Source organism: Rhincodon typus, chromosome 2, assembly GCF_021869965.1.
Source record: "Rhincodon typus isolate 14 chromosome 2, sRhiTyp1.1, whole genome shotgun sequence".
NCBI classification, from domain to species: Eukaryota; Metazoa; Chordata; class Chondrichthyes; order Orectolobiformes; family Rhincodontidae; genus Rhincodon; species Rhincodon typus.
The window spans coordinates 37,536,991-37,547,421 of NC_063333.1; positions in this window are offsets into that span (position 1 = coordinate 37,536,991).

A 10,431-nucleotide genomic window follows, 5' to 3' on the forward strand; every position below is an offset into this window, starting at 1 on the left:
GGTGGAATTTGAGTTCAATAAATATCTGGAATTAAGGGGTCTAATGATGACTATGAATCCATTGCCGATTGTTTGGGGGGGGGAACCCATCTGGTTCACTCATGTCCTTTAGGGAAGGAAACTGCCATCCTTACCTGACCTGGCCTACATGTGACTCCAGACCCAGCTATGTGGTTGACTGTGAACTGCCTTCTGGGTAATTAGGGATGGGCTATAAATGCTGGCCTAGCCAGTGGCACCCTCATCCTGTCAATGAATAAAGACCTGCATATTCCTGGTCTTCAGCATGGTTATAAACTGTAAATTGAGGGCAAATACGAAAGAGTATCAAGACCGTATCAATGCTGATCCTGGCTTGGGCCCATGGATAAAGTCTACTTTCTCCCTTTGAGTTGGTTGCTCTTATGAAACAACTGCTGGTATTGAAACACCAGACTACTGGGGCAAGTGGAAGTACAAAGGATGGGCTGCTGAATTTTGATCCTTGATTCTTTTCATTTCAATGTAAGAATATAAGGTATAATAGTGAAATTGGCCAGTAAAATCAATAAACATCCAAGGATGTTTATCTGCACATTGAGAGCATGAGAATGACTAAGGCATGAGTTGGTCTCATCAGAGATGTACATGGAAAATTGTGCCTGGATGCAGAAGATGTGGCCAGGGTTCTTAATGAGTACTTTATCTCTCTTTTCACAAAGAATTACAGCATTGTACAGCGCAGAAGGAGGCTGTTCAGCCCATCATGCCTGCGCCAGCTGTTGGACAGTTTAACTGAGTGCCAAATTCCTGACTTTTCCCCAAAACCCTATGCTTTGTTTCTATTTAAACAGTCATTGATGGCTCTCTTCAACGCTTCAGTTGAACCTACCTCCACCACGCTTGCAGGGAATGTGTTGCAGACCTAGACCGATTGCCAGTGAAAAAGATTTTTCTCACCTTGCATTTGCTAATTTTACAAAGCACTTTAAAATGTAATTTAAACTGCATTTATGAGTGGAAATAGCTTCTCCCTGTTTTTAAAAAAACTTCTATCCAAGGGCAGCGCAGTAGCTCAGTGGTTACCATTGCTGCCTCACAGTGCTAGGGACCTAGTTTCAATTCCAGCCTCTGGTGTAAGGAGTTTGCACATTCTCCCCTTGTCTGCATGGGATTCCTCCGGATGCTCCGGTTTCTTCCCACAGTCCAAGACATGCAGGTCAGGTGGATTGGCCATGCTAAATTGCTCATGGTGTCTAGAGATGTGTAGGCTAGGTGAGTTAGCCATGGGAAATGCAGGGATAGGATAGGGGGTGGGTCGGGGTGGGTCTGGGTGGGATGATCACCAGAGGGTTGGTGTAGATGTGATAAGTTGAATGGCCTGCTTCCACACTGTAGGGATTCTATAGAGTACTATATTTTAAGAATCAGAGAAATTTTGTATGAATGTGCTTATCCCAACAGGCACGTTTGGAATTAATTTGCATTACATCCTCATTATTCACATTAACCAACAAGCTGCCCCACTGCTCTGTATCTATTTTCATAGTTCACTCCACGCTTAGACTCAAAAATCATATAACACTTTCAAACATTTATATACACTGCTACTAGCTCAGCAATTGTATTATTTCTAATGTTTTAAACCTATATTTAGTAACTGGTAAAGCCTAATCCACAATGGTTAATATAATTTGATGCATGCATCATAATTGATTCTGGATGTTGTGTGACCACTGAAAACATAATCAACAGTTGAAACTCAGGCCACCACCTTGTCATGTTTCCTTTCTACTGTTTCCCTGCTCCAACAGCCAAAGCATTATAATCCACTGTTTACATCTGCAGGATCATTATGATGTTTTGTTACTGTTAACAATTTTGGATAAAATGCCAAATGCTTTATGCCTCTTCCAATTAATTGAATTTCATTGTTGTTGTTTATGCTCATACTCATAATACAAATACTGTAGATGTATAGATTTTAATCAAGAAGCAGAATTTTTGATTAATATAATTATCAAAATGAGAATAGCTTGGAAATTATTAGTGAAAGAAAAGAATTGGCTGTGCCACTTTTTGTTTGGTTTCCCCATTAAAAGTAATTAAACAGGAGTACAGCAGTAATGTACTGATGAGACAGGATCTTGCTTTTCAGTGCTGCAAGTTTAATTATTGAGGTGGGTGAACCAGCCATTGTCTAGGTCAAACTGAGCTCAAGCTGAGCCCAGAGTCTGGTTTGGCTTTCACAGTCGACACTTGTATTGTGCCAATTAAAAAAAAATAACAAAGAAAAAGCAAATCCCTCTGGTGAAGAGGCTGTACTGAGACTCGCATTGGCCATATTAAACCATGACTCATTTCTGGTGGGTAGGAAATAGTAACCCTTTCAGAACTGCAGCACCACCCCATAACAAAATGAAAAACATGATCATAAAACTGCAAATGTGGTGAGTCAAGGGCAGGTTAAATAGGGAATCGATAATTGAACATTAGTGTACAAAAATGATGGAGGATAGCCATGACAGGTGGAACATAAATACATTTTTGATTTTTTCAATCATTTTGGCTAGAAGATATTATTGGAATTCACGTTTCTTGATTCTTGACCTAGCTTGGTATATTGGAGTTCCTTCAAATATTTCTTTAGGACTTGAATTTTATTCTTTAACAATGGATTCCTGGCCACAGCATATAATTTTTTAACTGAAGAGGTAGGACCATATCAGTTCCAGATCTGCACTGCTGTTGTCAGTAGACTTCAAAGTAATTAAACAACCTCATTCTTTGGTCACAAAGCTAATATGTAAGTGTGTAATTAAACATACATCATGAACAGTGACATTTGTCTTGAGAATCATCATTTTTAGATTGACACCCCACAAATATAGACAGGCAATACTATTTTAAAATTTCTTTATGAGCCTTCATTTGATAAGTTTCCTTCATCTGCCAGGGATTGCAGCACTCTATTTAGCCAAGCAATAAAGAGATCTGTATCATGACCTAATATACTAAACGTGCATTTGCAGTTTGATTTGACTGTTTTGTATTTATGGCGCTTTCTTCTGAAGTGGGTATTTGCCCTAGTGACTATTAGCTCATGTCCATTGCCAAATTCAAAATAATGCTTATTCAGTTGTCCTAGAAATATGTGTCCAGAATGTCTCATCATAAAGAGACCCTTGGCTTGGAGGTGTAATTGGTCATTTTGTGCCAATTGCTAGACCTACTCAAACCAAAATATCTCCACCTGTGACTTGTGAACAGTCATTCTGTCATTGCCAAATACAAAGCTCTTGGTGTTGGATGGGGATCAGTATTTCCTCCTCTCCCATCAATAAGAATTTTTTCACATTTACAGAGTACTTTAAATATTTACTCAGCTGAGAAACCTGATGTGAGTGATGGATAATTTTAAGACTTGAATGAGTAATTGATGGAATGAAAACTCACTATCCCTTGATTTAATCATCCAGCAAAATTTAGTATAAAGTAAACAACTGCAGAAACAAAAAACAAACAAGGAAATTGCCGGAAAATCTCAGCAGGACTGGCAGCATCTGTGGAGAGAACCACACTTATCCTTCTTCAGAACTGTTAGTATCTAGGGAAAGGTGGTATATGTGGTGAAGGCAGGGGGGTGAGGTGGGGAAGGAGTAAGTGAATAGGTGGAGATGGGGACCAAGAGAGGGAGAAAGACAGTTAGGCAGACAAAGGAATGGATATTGGTAAACCAGGGAGAAAGGAAAGTTATTAATGGGAATTTTTGGTATCTTTTCAAGGAGCTTCATGCCTGATCATCTGCAGAATACTTTAAATGGCATGGCTTGATTGGGCAGTAACAAATGCCTGTCAACTTTGCCTACAGTAGCTTGAAGCTTTGTTGAAAATCTAAATAATGAAACTCTGAGCCAAAAAGGGAATATTGTTATCAAATAATTCAAAAGGAAACTGCTTGTACAAATAACAAAAAGTGCAAATTAAGGTAGAAAGTGAAATTAAAATAAAACAGAAGAAGAAGAAAAAGTGACAAATTAGAGCTGATGAACCAGAAATAACATAACTTTATTTTAAGCTATCAACTTCGATATCTGCCTTTTCTTACACTAATCATCAGTACCTGTGTGCGGGGACGTCTCCTTTGTTTTCTTTGTTTCTCTTTTCCTTTCTCTTCAGATTTTGCAAACTTGGAAACACACAGATGTTGCTGGCAAGACAGACAAACATGCATTGCTGGCTGATTTGCAACAAGTCTTCTGAGACAGAGTCAGTTTCTGTCACTGGGTTACACCACCAGAATAAGATAAAAAGTCTATTATACATGTATACAATGGTTGAAATCTAAAATGCATTCCAAAAACAAATTAATGATAATTTTCAAAGAAAATATTAACCTTTTCCCTTCAGTTTTAAACTTGGTTTCATTGCCCTTTAATTCCACAACTGGTACACGGCTCAGATATTATATTTAAATAATGACTTTAATGTTTTAAATGTTCCAAGTGGCTCCATGGAATCCTTACAGACACGGTTGGATATCAAGTTACATAATGTGATATTTATCCATCTCTTTGATCTGGGGACCGAGGTTCGAATCCCACCACAACAGATGGTGTTATTTGAATGCAATGAAAAAAAACTGGAATTAAGAATCTACTGATGACCATGAAATCATTGTCAATTGTTGGAAAAACCCATCTGGTTCACTAATGTCCTTTAGGGAAGGAAACTGTCATCCTTACCTGGTCTGGCCTACATGTGACTTCAGACCTACAGCAATGTGGTTGGCTCTCAATTGTCCTCTGAAATGGTCTAGCAAGTCATTCAGCTGTACCAATCACTGCAAAGTCTCAAAGAAATGAAACCGGACGGATCACCTGGCTTCGACCTAGGCACCAGAAAAGACAACAGCAGAAATAGTCCTGATAACTCTGCAAAATCCTCCTCACTAACATCTGGGGGCTAGTGGAAAAATTGGCGAAAGTTGTCTCAAGTAAAAGCCTGACATAGTCATACTCATGGAATCATACTTTACCCACTATGTCCCAGATATCATCATCATCATCCCTGGATATGTTCTGTCCCACCGGCAGGACAGACCCAGGAGAGGTGGTGGCACAGTGGTGTACAGTTGGGAGGGTGTTGCTCTAAGCATCCACAACATTGACTCAGGACCCCTTCAAATCTCATGGCTTCAGGTTAAACGTGGGCAAGGAAGCCTCCTGCTGATTACCACATACCGTCCTCCCTCGGCAGATGAATCAGTACTGCTCCATGTTGAACAACACTTAGAGGAAGCATTGAGAATGGCAAGGGCACAAAATTTATTCTCGATGGGGGATTTCAATCTCTACCACCAAGGGTGGCTCCGCAGCAGATTGAGCTGGTTGGGTCCTGAAGGACATAGCTGCTAGACTGGGTCTGCAGCAACTGGTGAGGGAACCAACAAGAAGGAAAAATATACTTGACCTCATCCTCACCAATCTGCTAGCTGCAGATGCATCTGTCCATGACAGTATCAGTAAGAGTGACCACCACACATTCCTTGTGGAGATGAAGTCCTGCCTTTAGATTGAGAATAACTTCCACCATGTTGTGTGGCACTATCTCCATGCTAAATGTGACGAACTTCCAACAGATCTAACAACTGAAGACTAGGCATCCATGAGGCCATCAACAGCAGCAGAATTGTAATCCAGCACAATCTGTAACCTCAAGGCCTGGCATACGCCCCCCCCCCACTCAACCATTACCATCAAGTCAGGGGATCAACACTGGTTCAATGGAGAGTGCAGGAGGGCATACAAGCTGCAGCACCAGGCATACCTGAAGATGAGATGTCAACCCGGTGAAGCCACTAAAGAGGACTACTTGCATGTCAAACAGCAAAAGCAGCAAGTGAAAGACAGAGCTGAGTGATCCCATAACCATCAGACCAGATCCAAGCTCTGCACTCCTGCCACATCCAGTCGTGAATGGTGGTGGACAATCAAACAACTCACTGGAGGAGGAGTCTCCACAAATATCCCCATCCTCAATGATGGAAGAGCCCAGCATATCAATGCAAAAGATAAGGCTGAAGCTTTCACAGCAATCTTCCACCAGAAGTGCCGAGTGCATGATCCATCTCGGCCTCCTCCAGTGGTCCCCAGTATTACTGATACTAGACTTCAGCCAACGCGATTCACGCCACGTGATATCAAGAAACGGTTGGAGACATTAGATACTGCAAAGGCTATGGGCCCTGACAACATTCCGTAAATAGTACGGAAGACTTGTCTTCCAGAACTTGCCGCTCCCCTAGCAAAGTTCTTCCAGTACAGTTAAAACCCTGGTATCTACCCGACAATGTGGAAAATTGCACAAGTATGTCCTGTACTCAAAAAGCAGGACAAATGCAACCCGGCTAATTGCTGCGCCATCAGTCTACTCTCGATCATCAGTAAAGTGATGGAAGGTGTCATCAACAGTGCTATCAAGCAGCACCTGCTCAGCAATAACCTGCTCAATGACGCCCAGTTTGGGTTCTACCAGGGCTAGACTGTTCCTAACCTCATTACAGCCTTGGTCTAAACATGGATAAAAGAGCTGAATCTCAGAGGTGAGGCAAGAGTGACAGTCCTTAACATCAAGGCTGCATTTAACCAAGATTGGCGTCAAGGAGCCCTAGCAAAACTGGAATCAATGGGTATCAGGGGGCAGATTCTTCACTGTTTTGAGTCATACATGACATATAGAAAGACAGGTGTGGTTGTTGGAGGTCAGTCATCTTAGCTCCAGGACATCTCTGCAGGAGTTCCTCGGGGCAATGTCCTCGGCCCAATCATTTTCTGCTACTTCACCAATGACCTTCCCTCCATCATAAAGTCAGAAGTGGGGATGTTCACCGATGATTGCATAATGTTCAGCACCATTCCCAACTCCTCAGATGCTGAAGCAGTCCATGTTTAAATGCAACAAAATCTGGGCAATATCCAGGTTTGGGCTAACAAGTGGCAAGTAATATTTGCACAACACAAATGCCAGGCTATGACCATCACCAATAAGAGAGAATCTAACCACAGTCCCTTGACATTCAATAGTGTTCCCATCACTGAATTCCCCATTATCAATATCCTGGAGGTTATCATTGACCAGAAACTCAACTGGACTTACCATATAAACACTGTGGCTACAAGAGCAGGTTAGAAGCTAGGAATACTGAAGCCAGTAACTCACCTCCTGACTCCTCAGAGCCTGTCCGCCATCTACAAAGCATAAGTCAGGAGTGTGATGGAATACATCCCATTTGCCTGGATGAATGCAGCCCCAACAACACCATCCAGCACAAAGCAGCCCACTTGATTGGCACTATATCCACAAGCATCCACACCCTCCATCACCAGCACTTAGTAGCAGCAGTGTGTACTATCTACAAGGTGCACTGCAGAAATTCACCAAAGATCCTCAGACAGCACCTTATAAACCCACGACCACTTCCATCTAGAAGGAAAAGGGCTGCAGATATATGGGAACACCACCACATTCAAGTTCCCCTCCAAGCCACTCACCATCCTGACTTGTAAAGGTATCACCATTCCTTCACTGTCGCTGGGTCAAAATCCTGGAATTCCCTCCCTAATGCAAGTGGACTGCAACAGTTCAAGAAGGCAACTCACCACCACCTTCTCAAGGGCAACTAGGGACAGGCAATAAATGCTGGCCAGCCAGCGACACACACGTTCCACAAATTAATAAAAAAAAAATCAATGACCAACTACTGGCTTAAACAGATAGATTTTAAGGAGCTTGTTAAGGGAAGAAATTGCTTTTGTGAGTTGGACAGCTTTAGGGAGGGAAATCTATTGTTTAGGGCCTTAACAGCTGAAGAAATGGCTTCCAGTGTGGAGTGGTTAAAATTAAGAACACAGGAAGACAGGAACATATGATGAGGAGCATGATTAGACCATTTGGTTCCTCAAACCAGCTCAGTCATTTAATGAGTTCATGATTGATCATTACTAAAAGTCTGAATATACTCAAGATCTCAGAATAACATAAACATAGATGTTTCAAAATGTTTTGGTGGCTGCTGGAGAAGAAAAATGAGGGGAGGGGCAAGGCTGTGTGGGTTGGGCGTGTGTGATTAGAAAACAGGGATGGGAATTTTAAAAGTAATGTATTGCTTGACCAGCAGATAGTGGACATCAGTGAATACAACCGTGTTGGGTGAACAGAACTTCATGTGTGTTAGGACACAGGAAGCAGTTTTGGAGTACCTCAAGTTTATGGAGTGTTGAATGTGAGACACCAGCCAGCAGAGTATTGAAATAGTCAGATCTAAAGTTAAAAAGCAATGACAGAGGGTTTCAGCAACAGATGAGCTGAGGCAGAGGTGGACAATATTATGAAGTGAGAATAGGAAGTCTAATTGATGGCATGAATATGTGGCCAGAAGTTCATCTCAACCTCAAGTAAGACATCCTGGTTGCAAACAATCTGGTCAACCTCTAGCAGTTTCCAGAAAGAGATATACAGTGTTGGTAGCCAAGGAAAGGTGATTGTAGTGGGGACCACAGTATTTGCTTTTCCCAATATTTAACAGGGGAAATTTCTGCTTATCTAGTACTGCATGTCAGATAAGAGGTCTGATCATTTAACATTAGTAGAGGGGTTAAAAAGGGCAGTGATTTAATGTAGAGCTGGGTGTCGTCAGTGTACATTTGAAATAACACTGCTTTTGGAATGGTGTCACCAATGTGCAGCACCATGATGAGAAATTGGATGCAGCAACTAATGACTGACTAAATTGGTGGAAAATGTTTTCACCTTAAAAAGGACTGGAAGGAAATTTTAATTTATGCAAGCATTTTTTATTTCCTGTACTTTGTGCAGTTCCTGCACATTTTCAATGCTTTGATTTTAGCACATTCACTGGAATGATACTGGGCTAGAGGAGCTAGATTGTAGGGACAGATCGCATAAGCTAGACTTGTATTCCATCAAGAATAGCTTAACAGGTGTTTTATAGGGTTATCAGAAAATACTTGTTTATAGAAAATGTGGTAGAAATCTGGAGCAATCCCCAGATAGCTATTGACCTCAACTGAACACTCCAAACCCGGGATTGGTGAAAGTGCAAGGGTATTAAAGATCGCGGAACCAAAGTAGGCAAATAGAATCAATGCACATAACAGTCAGGATCAAATTAAATGGCCAAGCAGGCTCAAAGTTCTGAATGGCCTACTTCTGTTCCAAAGTAACATAATTTCATGTCTGATAGAAATCTTTCAAAAAATTACCAGCAACTATAAATAACATGACATTATTCCATATAGACAGTCAAAATAACTCAAATAGAGATGTGTCTTAAGTAGGAGTTTGAAGATTAGGCACAATTTAATTACCTGGAGGTTGGATAGCATGTTTCTGTCCTGAAAATTGCATGTGTGCATGCATGATAAACTTTCAAAACAGCATGTACTTGGGCATTCACAGTCAAATCATAAATCCTAAAGGAAAGTGCTCCACAATATGAATTGTTATTTTATTGATTGCATGATGACAGCATAACGAAAATAAGGTCAAAAATATCTCAAACCAAAAGCTGTAGTTTTACATTCTAGTCACAAAAACTGTCTTTACAAACTGCAAGGCTAAAGATGCACAAATTGAAAGGATATCAGTGTTTTTACTAAGTACATACAATACAGCTGTTTGAATTATACTGGATCAACTCCGTGTCACTTGACAACAGCTGCATGAACACTGAAGTCATCCACAATTTAAATCATGAGTGTAATGCCCTGTTCACACTGTCCTTTGCAAACTGGAGTTCTTCCCATTTCCTGCATAAGGCAGTTTGTGAAACAGTATAAATATGTGGACTATTCACAAAGCTGTCCAAAGTAATTTTTGTGAGACCTCTTTTATTGCCTTAGTAGTTTACATATTTGGAGGAAATAAGGTTCGCTAAAACTGATTAATGCTCTCTGCATACTTATTTGCAGCTGGATCATTTACTTTCAAAATTGCATGTAATTATTTAACTTTGAGCTTCTATATTATAGTTGTACTCTAAGCAATAATATTAAATTATTTATATTAATAATTGTTTCACATACTTTGGATATACAAGTTTAGTTTTACTTTCTGCAATACACCAAACAGTATGATTTTGGACAAGATTTGCAGAATATTATGAACAGTCCCTGGGCGAGGTTTCCAAATTTCCCAACTGGTTAAGTGCCTGGGTAAGGAGGGATGAATTGGGTTCCCCATTATTCACCCACCTCCTCACTTAGTCGCAACTATGTTAATTTAAGGCAGATTCCTTGTGGATACTTTTCTCCCTGCCCCAAATAAATTTGTTTTAAAAGGAATCTATTTCACCAGGGTTTGTTGAGTTGGCAAAAGAGTGAATTTAATAGTGATTAACAATGAGAAGAAATAAAAACACAACACATAATA